The sequence below is a fragment of the Acomys russatus genome, chromosome 18 (genome assembly GCF_903995435.1).
Source record: "Acomys russatus chromosome 18, mAcoRus1.1, whole genome shotgun sequence".
Taxonomy (NCBI): Eukaryota; Metazoa; Chordata; class Mammalia; order Rodentia; family Muridae; genus Acomys; species Acomys russatus.
The window spans coordinates 10,365,326-10,379,512 of NC_067154.1; the positions used below are offsets into that span (position 1 = coordinate 10,365,326).

Consider the following 14,187-nt stretch of genomic DNA (forward strand, 5'->3'; position numbering starts at 1 on the left):
CAAAAACAGTCAGTAGATATTGTGACATGTCCCCAGCCGACTGTTGTTAATCCCACTGTAGGCACAGGGAACCTGAACACAGGTGGCTAGGGGCAGAACTGCATTCCCATCCAGATGTCAGCTCTAAATGACACCCCTTTACCCCCATGACACTACGCCATAGGCAGTGAGTCACCTGCCTGGGGTGGTGCTTTGCTGCAAGGTTCCAGCATGCTGAGCCTATTGGGGATACAGAGAGGATCCCCATGCTCCCTGTTTCTAAGTTAATTCTCCACAGAGTGAACTACTGTCGGTTGCTCATGAGAGACTGTCAAGCTGGCACAATGACTTCCCAAGAGAAATCCAAGGGAGTCCCATTGACTTGTGCATTGAAAGTGGGGTAGGAGAATGTTTCCAGACACAGTCCCAGGGAACAAATCTGTAATTGGGAAAGAAAGAAACAACCAAAATGTTCTTCTAAACCCACATGCCTGTCATTAAGTATCTCCTGGGGGACAAGGGCAGAGAAACCAGGACAGATTTGGGGAAAGGTTGGTCTAATTCTTTTTATTTCCTCATTATAGAAGTTGCCTCGTTCTAAGTCAGTGGAGAGATACCACTGTTAATTGCCAGTACAGAAACTTCCTCGTCCTGGTACTCCTTCCACATGTCAATTTCCAAGAACAAAGTTAAGGTGAAAAAGGCATCGCACACTAAGGAGAAGGGGAAGGTTCCCCAGCCTGGACCATACTCTAGGATGGTCCACTGTGGGGCAAAAAAGTAGTAATCTGAGAATACTCGTTCAGACTTGCAGATAATTGCTCCTACGGACTAGCTCCCATCTTTCTCACTTTACTATATTTTTAAAAAGCAGAGCGAAAGGAGCAAAGATCAATGATAAGGAGGACGGCCACACCTTTGGCCATGGCCCAAGTTGGAAATGTGAACGCATTGGATCTACAGAGCAAGGGACACGTCTGAGAGCTCTATTGCTTTAGAACTACTTCTAGGGGCTTGAGAGGCTGCTCAGCAGATCAAGTTCTTGCTTCAATGGCATAAAGATTTGGGTTTGATCCCCCGGCATCCACACACAAAGAGGCTGAGTGTGTTAGTAGATGTTTGTGAACCCACGGCTGGGGAGGTAGAACCAGGAGGCTCCCTGCACAGCCAGCCTAGCCAAATTGGTGAGACTCCAGGTTGGCAGCTACTGAAGAATGACATCTGAAGTTGATCTCTGGCCATGGCATACACACAGGTACACATTCACTCACACATGCTTATTTGTACATACACACAGTCTCTATCATCTATCTACCATCTGTCTGTCTGTCTGTCTGCCCGTCCATCCATCTGTCCATCCAGCCATGCATCCATCCACCATGTATCTATTATCTATCATCAATCTACCAATCATCGATTACCATCTATCTATCTTCTGTCTATTGTCTAGCTATCAACTATTATCTAACTATTATCTATCATCTATCTATCTCCTTGTCTTGTCATAAGGACTCACAACTGTAATCTCCATTTAAGAGTTAGAGGGAGAAAAGAACGTCACCGGTTCAAATCCAGGGCTATATTGTGAGACTCTGTCTCAAACTCATTCCTCATAAACAAACTAACAAACAAACAAAATCTCACTTCTTTTGCTTACACCAACAGCAGTCTTCTTGCAGTTGTCAAGCTTGGATAAACTTTATATTTCTTATCAATTCCATGCCACTAGAGGTGTTGCAGATGTGGCTGCTGTGTCACATGGGCATCAGTAGGTGGCAGCGAGGAGTGAGGCAATGTCTATGCTCAGTGTCCTGACCTGTGAGCAACTGACTGGTAAGTAGCCTAACATTCCCTGAAAAAACAACAACAACAACAAAAAGAAAAACCAAGTCTGAGATGACCACTAGTTCAGTGCCAGGCAGGCCTGGATGGGCTCTCAAGACAGAGAGCACGCCAGAGACTAGATTGTGGCCCCTAGCAGAAGTGAGCCTGAGACAGAGAACGCTTGCATGAGGCCCCTTGGACAGACAAGGCAGGGAGATAGCCCACGACCACCAGACTGACGCCATGGGGCCTGAGATGACCACTAGTCTGGAACTATGCAGACCTAGGGGATCATACCAGGACCCAGATGACCCCTGCCAGGCTCCCTAGTGCACGAGTGGGGCCTAGTACCTCTGAGACGACCCCAGACACTCAGAGACCTGGGCACTAAGAGGAGCAAGTAAATGATGGGAAAATGGAAGAGAAAGTGAAGCAGATGAATGTGGGTGCAAGGAGAGAGAGAGAATTGGAGACTTGAGGGTAGTGAGGAACATCCTGATGTGAGTACCTGCTGATGCCACCGGGGTCCATGGTGGGGTCCTGGCCTGTGAAGCCATGGGGTGTGGGGGGGTGGGACACATCTGGGGCTATGGTCCTGCAGGAATCTGTTACCACTAAAGGCCAGGTGGATGTCCCTGGTCTGGGATGCTGCCTGGAAACATGTTGGTGTCTGTGGGTTGTGCAGAGCTGACCCCACATTTCACCTGGGCATCATGGAAGAACTGGCCCTGGGTACATGAGAGAAGGAGAGCTGACATCACCTTAGCCAGCTGCAGTATGGAAAGCAGCGTCCCAGTACATTGTAGGAGTTGTGGGTGAGCCAGCCTCTGAGACTATAGCATGGGAGAGCTGGCCCTACTACCTGTCTCCCTGGTGATAAGGATGAGAGAGAATTACCCTCCTCCCCCCTTGCCCCTCACCATCTGTAGCAGGTGTGAAAGTTGACCCAGACTGCATAATGAGAGCAGAAGAGCTGGCCCTGCTCCTCACATGCTACAGCACTCAGGAGAGCAGGCCCTGTACCTCATCTGGACAGCACAGTACAGCTGACCCCAAAGGCAGGGGTATGAAAGCTGACCCAAGATGTGAGCATGGGATAGCTGGCCATGCAACTTGTCTGCCATGTGGTGACATAGGTAAGAGAGATGCCCCACCCTTTGCCCTTGCCACTTATAGCAGGCAGGAGAGCTGGCTTCAAGGTCATTAGAGTGGGAGAGCTGGCCCTGCCCCTCACCTGCTGCAGCTCTCAAGAAAGTAGGCACTGCACCTCGCCTGGACAGCAGGGCATGTTTTCAGGGATTGCTGGTGAGCCAGACCAAGGGCATGAGAGTAGTAGAACCAGTAGAATGACCAGCTCAGATGCCTCACAGGCCCAAATCCTAGGCTTTGAATTGTCCCACCCAAACACCTACCCCATCAATAAACTACTGGAGTACATGAAGGGGCGGGTCCTACAGATCCAAAACTACAGGATCTCCATGACACAGGGCAACAATAGGATATCCAAGAGGAGTCTCAATGAGGCTCCAGGATTGATAGAGTAACAGAAGTCAGAGGCCTCCTATCAGACCAATAACTCGTTGCAATGAACATTTGTGAGCAAAGAAGTATGAATAAAAGGTATACTATGGGACACATTGTGACATACTACAGCTTCCACAATGAGATTTTTTTTTTATTCTCTGATAGGGAAGAGGTTACTAGGGTGGAGGGTGGATATGAGGGAAGAAAGAGAAGAGTAAGATTGGCATGCATGATGTGAAATTCACAAAGAGCCAAAAGGATGGTTGGCTTTTGTTGTTTGTTGTTGGTGGTGGTGGTGGTAGTGGTTTTTTTTTTTTTTTAAGAAATTTCCATAAATTGAATAAGAAATATAAAAGCATGTAGACAACAGTTCTGATGCATTACCTTCATGGGTCTGATAGATCAGTTTGGGCAAGTCACTGAATGCCATTGGCCATAGTTATTTCACATACAAGATGTAGATTGCCCTATGTAAGTTTTATGATGGTTGTTCTGTTGTCTAGAATGCAAAATAACAACTGCTGGTATTGGGCCCCTCTTATGTGCTAACTGCAAAGCCACACAAAGGGGACTATCACCAGATGGAGCTGTCCTTTAGTTTTATAGAGGCTTGAATAGGTAACCCATGCAAAAGTGCTTTGGACAGGCACAGGGAGTCGCAATAGAATGCAAAGCATTTTTTAAAAATCATCAGTATCATTATTAACACTGTCAATGATAGAGTGGCCAAGCAAAATGGAAGTAAATACTGAGCAAAACAGGTTGTAAAATATAAATTAACTAGTCTGTGGACTTAGTAAGCCATGCCCTGTGAAGAAACGCCTACAGAGCAAAGGAGGCTTCCTATGTTCATTCCTCTTGACATTGTCACAAGGGATGCACTTATGAACAGTTTTGTCCCCAAACCCCTCTGCTCCTCACAGCCTAATGTTGCACACACATACCCAATAAACGGGTACATTGATTAAAGTCAGACAAAATAGAGATTGTCAGATGGTTACAGGAGTTCAGAAGGAAATTACACTGGGGAAGTCAAAGGGTAAGTGTGAGATGACTCAATGATCATGGAAGGTTTCAGGAAGAAGGCATCCTTTGAGCAAAGACCTGGAGGGATGAGGATTAAAACTGGAGTAAAACCGGGTAAGAACTCAGCATATGCAGGGATATGCCCCGCCCCCATCCCAATTCACCCCAACTCACCCACACTCACCCCAACTTACCCCAACACACCCAAACTCACTCAGTTTACCCCAATTCATCCCAGCTCAGTTCGGTTCACATGCCATTCCTGCAGGCATTTCAATGGTAAGAACACATCGAAAGTATTCTAAGGTTCCTGAGAGTAAGAGAAGGAGAAGACATGCATTACCCACCGATACCCTGAACATCCCTGCAGAGCCCAGCTCTGACTCACATCCTGCCTGCTTCTCTTCTTCTGAGAGCCCCCTTTACTTGCGTATAGCAACTGTTTAAGGTGATCAGTTACATCATTAAAAGGTCATCAATGTGCATAAGGTAATTTGGTATGATGAGATATTTTCAATACAAATACCAACCCACTGAGATGCACAGAGATGCTAAGAAGGCACAGATGATTCCTCCAGGTATGCCAGTGGCTCACACTGGGATTCTACTTTAAAGGCCCATGCTTGAGCCTTGCTTCAACACACAGGCCAACTAAGCTTTCTTTCCTATAGCCCCCTGACACGTCCAAGCTGGACTGCAGATTGTACCCTTTGGGACTAACAGTGACTCCTTTAAGAATCTTTGGCAAAGCAGGAGACCTCCTTTCTAACCCAGAGCATGTCAGCGCTCAAAGGAAAGCCCCACCACGGTATGGTGACCCAGCCAGTCCAGAGCTTGTGGGGCCCTTTAGTGTCTGGGCCACTGTCCCAGGCTACCTTCCTCCACAGTCAGCTGCTCCCTCAGCTGCCTCCACCCCCACTCTGTTGTTAGGTATGCATTTCAGATTTTGAATGGATCTCCTTGTCTGGTGTTAATTGACAGTGAAAACCGGGTTTTCAAAGCCAAGGTCCAAGCGCTGAAGGTAAGTGATCAGAAGACTGCCCTTGTAATAAATCACAGCGGCACAGGTCACAGTTTGGAGTGCGCATGCAGTGTTCAATAAAGAAACACACTCCACCTTTCAGCTTCGAGCCGACCTGGCTAATTGACCCCATTGTCGTCCCTCCATTAATCATCCTGGCACATGGGGCAAGAGGCAGCTTCACTGCTTAGGCTTGCAGGGAGGAGGGGGACCTCCTCCATGAGGCGGGTGGGGAAGGGCAGAGGGGGCAGTTATAATGGAAAAGGAAATCATAGACAATTCTGCCTTAATTAACTCATTGGATTTCCAGGTTGGCCAGCCACACTTTACTCTGCTAAAGGAATGTGGGGAATAATGCAGGGGCCTTCATTAACTTCACACCAGGATGCAGGAGTTTGGGTCTCTAACAAAAGCAGATGTGAGCATCTGCACCCCATCCAGAGAGCCGCTCTGCCCGAGGACCAGGGGGTTAGCCTAATGCTCCATCATCATTCAGTGTCATCGATCTCCCCAGACCCTGATTAATAAATTGCAGCACAAGAGTCTTTTACAGCGGTGACTACAATTTTATTTCGCCTATTAGAGGCATGTCACAAAGTGTCCCAGCCATGTGGGACTGGCTCACCTTCCCCTTCCGCCCTCCTTTCCACCCCTCAGGGCCTGGCAGTAGCTCTGAGGTTGCTTGTCTGGAGTCCACTCCATAGATCTGTGGAGGCATGACAGGGGTGGGGAGTGGAGTAAGAGGTGGGGGGGGTGGAGTGAGGTGGGGGTTGGGGGGGGGTAGTTCTTGTATCAGGCCTCCCCTTTCTGCTAAGCTCACCCTACATTCACCACAGGGCACAGTAAGAGCCCTTCAGCAGACATTGGTTATAGAGGCCTCTAGGGAATTTTTTTTTTTTTCTGTACTGCCACCCAACAAATGTAACGTAGGCAACTGCCAACATTGCACGGCACTAGAAAGATGTATTTCTAGTACACACACACAAACACACACACAGCATATTTGCCACTGGTTGTCAGGGAACGTGGCATCAGCACTGATCCATTTATATTTTCAAAACACAAGATCTGCCCTTTTGGACCAAGCTGCTTCAAATTAGCTCTCTTTAAAAGGTCTGTTTTTCCCAACGATTAGTCACTGTTATTCAGGAACACAGTAGTTTCGTGGGTCACAACGGAACACAAAGCTCAGAGGGTCAGCAACTTTCATTTTGAGAGAGGGAGAGAGGTGGAGAGGGAGGGAGGGGGTAGGAAAGAGAGGAGAGGAAAAGAGAGGAGAGAGAGGAGCCATTGCTCATTTTACACTTGTGCTTCTCCCTGCTGCTTGTTTTTTCCTTGTTTCATTACTGTTAATGAACTTAATTGTTTAGTTTCAAAACGCCAGCCGGAGGCGTCTCCTCCCCATCCCCCTTAGTGCTGAGATCCAGGTCTCCAAATTAACTTGTGAGCAAATATTTCAAGTGTGTGCCCTTCTCTGACAGGCACCTGGAGGGGGAAATTTGGGCCAAAGACGCAGGACAAAATCGGATGGAGAAAGAGTGGGCACCTTCAGATCCCCACCTGGTGCCGTGTGTAATTCAACCCGGCTAACTATATTTACGGCACGTCTACTCTGCGCCAGTTACTGAGTTTAGAGAGCTGATAAAACACAGCCACTGACCTCAAGATCCCAGTTTCTGACCAGCACATGAAATAGATCAAATTTCTTTGGTTTCTCTGTCAACTGCACAATCAGAGAGACAGTATTTAAAACGCTAAGGCAGCTTGGCTCCGAGAGGAAAATCTCAGTCTTTGGAATCACAGAAATGGCAATGGGCTCTGGAGTGTCCATTTATAGTGTGGGCAGTCTCATTTATGTTAAATAATCTTGCTAAAGCAAACTGATAATGATGCCAGCCCCTGTATGTATATATATATGCATACATTTCTTTGTATGTGAAAATTTGCTTTTGCCAGAGATGAAGATTATACTTTAGACAGAAATTTTATTATTACTGTTGTTGTTGCTGCTGCTGCTAGTGTGTGTGTGTGTGTGTGTGTGTGTGTGTGTGTGTGTGTGTGTGTGTGTGTGTGTGTGTGTTGGGGGATATTTTGTGGTGTATGTATTTGTTAGTGTGTGTCTGTAGAGGCCAGATGTCAACATGAAATGCCTCTATCACTCTCTACCTTACTTTTGGAAATAGTGTCTCTTGCTAAACCTAGATTTCAGCAATTCACCTAGTCTGGCAGGCTAATGAGCCTCGGGGACCTGTCTGTCTCCCTGCACCCAGCGCTGGAGTTACCAGTGTGCATTGCCACACCTGACTTTCTATGTGGAACTCAGGACTTCACCTCACCAGTCTATCATATAAGAAATTTTGAGTCAGGCAGTGGTGGCACACGCCTTTAATCCCAGCACTTGGAAGTCAGAGGCAGGCAGATGTCTGAGTTTAAGGCCAGCCTGGTCCACAGAGCGAGTTTCAGGACAGCAAAGACTACACGGAGAAACCCTTGCCTCCCAGAGGAAGGAAGGAAGGAAGGAAGATTTTAACTAAATTACTGCAAAGCTTGCCCGCCCAAATAATATGTAAGATTAAAACATTTTATAGAAACTCAAATATGTCCTTTCTTGTTACTTTGTCTGGGTAAGCTATAGGCTTGTGTCAGCCTTAGCCCCTGAAGCAAACACCACACGCATTGAACTCAGAAACCCTCTGGAAACAGGCCTGACTTCTCTACCGGAACCCGACCTGTCATGCTATGCATGTCTTTGGCCAGGCTCTGACTGCCCTCAGTGCCCCTATCCTTCACTTTCGCACACGGGATTACCTAAGGCTAAAACAGCACTCAACAACAAGAACCAGGGATGAGGCTCGCCTTTCTCATATAAGGCGTGTATCAGCCTTCTCCCTAGAAACAGGAGTGACAGGACGTATAGGAGTCACCCCAATTTACGTTAAGGCAGTTTCCCATGAGACTCATTGTAAACTGTAGATATCACAAGTTTTTAAAAAATGCATTTGGTAGCCCTCATCTACAGAATGGTGTACCAGACTGACAGGACACATGGAAAGAGTCAGTTGTTTGCGCTCAGGATGCACTACAAGCAGAACCAGCCTAAGATAGTTTGCCCAGCATTGCAAGAGTATTGCAGAGCACATGAGCAGTCTGGAAAACAATGCAAATTCAAGCGGGAAGTTCCGTTTCCATTGAATGTGGACTGTAGAATCGTAAAACAGAAGTCAAGCCAACAGTAAGCGGGGACCGTGGCACATAGACATAGAAAGGGAGGTTTATGGTGGGTATTGGCTCATGCCATTTGGGGAGCAAAGTCTCACCCTCTGCTCTATGAAAGTGGAAGATCTAAGAAAGTTAGTGGTGGAATCCAGTCCCCGCCCCAAAAGCTTCAGAGCCAGAGGTTTAACATTTACTCCAAAGGACCAAGAGAAGGAGCCACAGTGCCCGAGGCTGAAGAGGATAACTGCCCAGCATGCGGACAGTGAACAAACTCATTGTCTTCTGCCTCCTGTGGTAGCTGTTTTCTGGGGCCTGGGCAATGGCCTTCGACCTGGGCAAGGGCAAAGGGCAGGCAGATTTTTTTTTTGTAATGTGTGTGGGTGTTTTATCTGCATAGATGCCTGTGCACCGTATTCGTGAAGTGTCCACAGAAGCCAGAAGCGGGTGTCAGAACCCCTGGAACAGAATTGCACAAGGTTGTGAGCTACCATGTGGGTACTGGGAATCGAACCTGGATCTTCTGGAAGAGCAGCTAGTGGACTTGTTCACGGAGCCTTCTCCGCAGCCCCGGATGGGCAGATCTTTCCTGTGTCACTGATTCGAATGCCGCTCTCCCCTTGAAACAACCTCACAGAGACACACACTCCAAAACAATAACTTGCCAGCTGCGTGGGCATTTTTAGCCCAAGTCGACACACACAATGAACCACCGCAAGTGAACCAAGACTTGGAGAAGTTAAAAGAGTTGCTGGAGTTTGCACAGCTGGTTAGGATTACTTGGCACTAAGGTTAAAGCTCAGATCTCCTGATACCAAATCCCACTGCTCCACAAGGTTGCTTATATCCAATTACACTCAGCTTAGTCCCTTATGCTTTGCTGCATGAAAGTGTCCTCCAATACTTAAATGTGTTATCATAGCTTTCTCACTAATCTCAAGGCTTCCTCTCTAATCTCCCTTAATCCAAATCTGCACATCACCCCTCCCCCCATTAAGACACACAAAGTGGGTAAAATAAGATAAGATTCTGAACTAGACCCCCACCCCCCACCCCCCAACCCCCCACCCCCCCCCCCACCCCCGTCAACACGGTGTCAGAAACCTCAACCCTAATGCCTTTCTGCCAACTCCGTACTAAAGCACCTGCACGGAAACCAAGGAGGGGAAACAGAAGTTTACATCCAAATGAGCAGAAAATCTTCCAGATAAAATTGTGCCAGAAATCCAGGAGGAAGCCTATGATCCACACACGAACGGAATCGTGTTAAAGATACTGTGGGATAATAATACTAAAAAAGATTGTTCTGCCAAGCAGTGTGAGACAGGCTTATAATCATGGCTTTTAGGGAGGCTGAGGCAGGAGGATCACAATGTGAACTCAAGGCCAGCCTGGGAAACTTAATGAGGCCCTGTTTCAAAAAAGAAAAAGTTTTTTAAGGGCTGCGAAAGTAGCTCTGTAATAGAAGGCTTGTCTAGCATGTACCAGACCCAGGGTCAATCCCCAGTACTGCAAAGAGATATATTTTTTTAAATAAAAGTAAGACAGAAAGAAGGAAGACTTCCTGAAAAGCAGAAGACATTGAGAAGAGAGAGAGAGGGAGGGAGAGAGGGAGGGAGGAAGAGAGAGAGAGAGAGAGAGAGAGAGAGAGAGAGAGAGAGAGAGAGAGAGAGAATGGCTGCGTTAACATGCCCACACGAGCCCGCGCGCGCGCACGCACGCACACACACACACACACACACACACACACACACACACACACACATACACACACTCTATTGTTGCCTGACTCAGCGACAGGGAGCACTAGCTGTCAATCAGGTGGGCACTATCTTTTAGTCTTGGCAGCATTCCACTCCCCTCTGTCTTATGCTCTGAACTTACATCCATCCTAGAGTGGTGAAGACACAGTAACTCCCAGAAAATGTCCAGAAACAAAACGTGGAGGTGAGCAGCAGTGCTGAATACCTGGTCCAGCCTAAGTGGAAAGACTGAGCGAGAGCGGAGGCAGAGCTGTGCCTCTAGGATCAGGGCAGCTGTAGAATTCAAACAGTCATGGGTCACAATGTAAGGGACAGAGACACCATTGTTATAGAAAAGCCCTGACCCTTGCTTTCAATACGAGCAAACCCAGTGATACACCTCAATGTGTCAACTGGGCCAACAAGATGAGCTGTTTGATTAATATCTCAGAGAAGAATGGAAGAAAAATTCAAATTAAATGCATTAATAATTGAGCATATATTTTGATCAAATTTATAGCAAAAATGAGCACAAAATACATGTCTAATGAGAATTCTTTTTACAACACCCTCTGTGCTTGCTTAAGTCTTGTGTGAGAAATGCACACAGAGAAGAGGGAAAAATCTTTCTGAAAACCAGGTTTAAAGGGCAAATATAGCAAATGTATTCTCTTAAATTGGCAACAGACAGCCCCTCCCCTCCCCCCCACCACTTCCATGAATGTTTGGGGGGCACAGGGGGGGTGGGGGGTGGGAAGAAGACCAACAAGAAGGGGGCAAATTAGAAGAGAAGAGAGTGTAGCCGTGTGCAAGGGTTAAAATGCCACAGAGAAACCCCTTTCTCTGCAGGCTAACCAAAACACTAATAAAAATAAAGGAAATCTCTGCCCTGTCCGAAAAGATAATATACTAAAATCAGGATCAGAGAAAACATACATGCAGTAAGTTTTAGTTAATTCAGTCAAACGCATACTGGGGACCACACCCCTGCACATATGGTCAGTGCTAATTGAACTCAGGGGATTATTAATTGGGAGTGGAGGGCCCCAAGAGAGACTTGAAGGGAGGCAGTGGGTGTGAACCAATTAAAATACATTGTCTACACACAAGAAGAGTTTGAAGAATAAATAAAGGTGCTATTTTCTTTAAGATCACATTAAAGAGAAATGTAACTATAGAGAGAGAAATGGAACATCACTCTCTGCAGGCATTAGCACCGCCTCCGACCTCTCCATGACCAGACTTTACAATGACTGCATCTCAAAGATGTAGTGTGTGGTTTACGACAGTCTTCAAGTTATGTTTCACCTGATAATCACCTGGGAAACTTTTTGAATTATCAATATCTTGGGTCACCCAAGAAGCTGCGTAATTGTTTTTTAATAAAGCCAGGCCTGGGTGCTTTGTAAAAGCTCCCAGGTGCCTCTAATGCTGGCCCAAGCCAGAGAACTGCTGGAGCACCAGGAACCAACTACAAAATCTGATGCAAAGGAAATCAAGCTAAGAACTACAGAACACAGCGCTCGTAATAACAAAACCACCATGTGCAATTCTGCTTCTAGATGGGTCTCCAGGAGAAGTTAAAACTGAGTCTCAGAAGTGTTTGTAGTGTGTTTTCATGGGGGGGGGCGATTAGTCAGGACACCAAGAGGTGGAAGCAAGTGTGGTGTGCATGTGTAGATAAAGGCTGGTGAGAAAATGAAGTGTGCTCTACACACACTGAAATGTTCGCCTGTCCATCTCCCAGAGGAAGGAATTCCCACAGGGCAGTCGCCTGCTGAGTCCCAAGGACTCCTGGGCTCAATGGAAGAGCCTGTTGGCAAGGGACACTTATGTTGGACTCCTCTTGTTCACAGGCTCAGCTCCTGCCCAGGGCCAGCTGATGACCAGAAGTCCTTCATGGATGTGGAATTAGAGTTTCACTGGGTGGCTGCCCTGCAGGGCCAATGTGCTCAGCCTTACTGCACTGTACACGTACATGGTCAGGAAGATTCTTCAAAATGTTTTTAAGTTGAGGCAGGAGAGATGGTTTAGTGGCTAAGAGCACTCACTGCCCTGCAGAAAACTAGGGTCCTGTTTCTAACACCAACATAGGGTAGGTCACAATCCTCTTTAACTCCAATTCCAGGGGATCTGACACTCTCTTCTGGCCTCTGCAGACAACAGACACGCACAAACAAGTGGGCACACATCAAATCACAAAAAAGAAAAACTGAAAAATAGAAATAACTGGATTCAGTTAAAAGAAAACATAATGAATTTTATATGAAATGCTATATGAAGGAATATAAATCTTCTTTTAATTATAGAAGATGGAAAAAAAAATCACAAAACAGAAAAACAAACATCTCAAGGTGGCTCATTTTCCTAAAGATATCTGTTACTTTTAAATTAATTTGTTCATGTAATTAATCTAATCAAATCTCAAACATATTTTTGTGACTGAATAATTCTCTAGTTCATTGAAAAGAATTATAAGGATTACAGGATTATAAGGGAGATTAAATCATCCAATATTGGGACAGATTAGAAAGACACTATGTAATAAAATATACTAGTAGTACAGGGGTAGAAAGACACATCATTTATACAAAGTGGAAAGCTGAGAAACTCACCTTGAAGATATAAGGCTCACATCTTTAATCCAGGCAGAGACAGGACATGTGAGCTCAAGGCCAGCCGAGTTAACATAATGAGTTCTGGGACAGCCAGGCTTACATAGTGAGACCCTGTCTCAAAGAGAAAAGGAGGGGGCGCTGATGCTCATGGAAGAGATGGAATATGAATTAATTCCTGAACAAACTGTTTAGACTTTTCCACACCCATGAGGGACTTCCTGTCTCCACCTGGCCACTGCTCTTCCCCTGTGTCCAGGGATCTGACTTCTGAGCCTGTGAGCAAGTAGAATCCAACAGAATTGTCCCTCGCCAATGGGATTAAAAAAAAAAAAAAAACTATGGGTGGCACTGGGGAGATTCTTGGCAGTTAAAGTCTTTGTCATACAACTGAGGTCCTGAGTATGAATCCCCAGGACCTACATAAAAGTTGTATTGCCATCCAACACATGTCTGTAATCCCAGAGGAAAGTGGAGACATGATAGTACCCAGAAGCCCTTGGGCCAGCTAGCCCGGTACACTGAGAAGTGAGCAAGGGGTTGCTTGCTGAGCATGCTGCGCTTGCCTTTAATCCCAGCATTCAGGGGGGAGGCAGAGATAGACGGATCACAGTGAGTTCTGGGCAGACATGGTCTACACAAGGAAACCCTATTTTTTTTTAAAAAAATAGGTTGTCTTAAACAAGGTGAAAGGAATGCTTTTATATACGTGAACACAGGCGCAGATAAACACACAATATTCATCACACATATACACACAAATATCTTTAAATGAGTAATACAAGGCTAGAGAGATGGCCTCGCAGTTAAGAGTACTTGCTGCTCTAGCAGAGGACAAGGGTTTGGTTCCCAGCACCTATATTACGTGTCTCACAACCATTTGTAAATCCAGGTACAGAGAATCAAACATCCTCTTCTGACCTCGACAGACACCCATACACATATCACACATGCACACACACACACACACACACACACACACACACACACACACACACACACTCCCAGTACTACCAACAACAACAGGAAAATTAATTAATTAAATGAAGTACAAATCTATCCATTTGAGTCCCCAACTCACTGGCAAGCCACTTTTAAAGTGAAGTAACAAGAAACTGAGAAAATAGAGATGGGTTCTTTAAGTGATCTCACTCAGATCAAAACAGATGGAACAGGCTTCCCAGGATGCAGCCTTCAGGAGAGGATGGCACAGCCTTGGGTAGAAGGGCTTCAATTAAGGGCA

The 14,187-nt window shown here is 46.2% G+C and overlaps 1 non-coding gene across 1 annotated transcript; it reads left to right on the top strand.

The window, feature by feature from the left end:
• Positions 1–1,697: 1,697 nt before the first annotated feature.
• Positions 1,698–1,829, top strand: LOC127202453 (small nucleolar RNA SNORA17). The gene has a single exon (XR_007832329.1). It is a non-coding gene; the product is annotated as a small nucleolar RNA SNORA17 (small nucleolar RNA).
• The last annotated feature ends 12,358 nt before the right edge of the window (positions 1,830–14,187 follow it).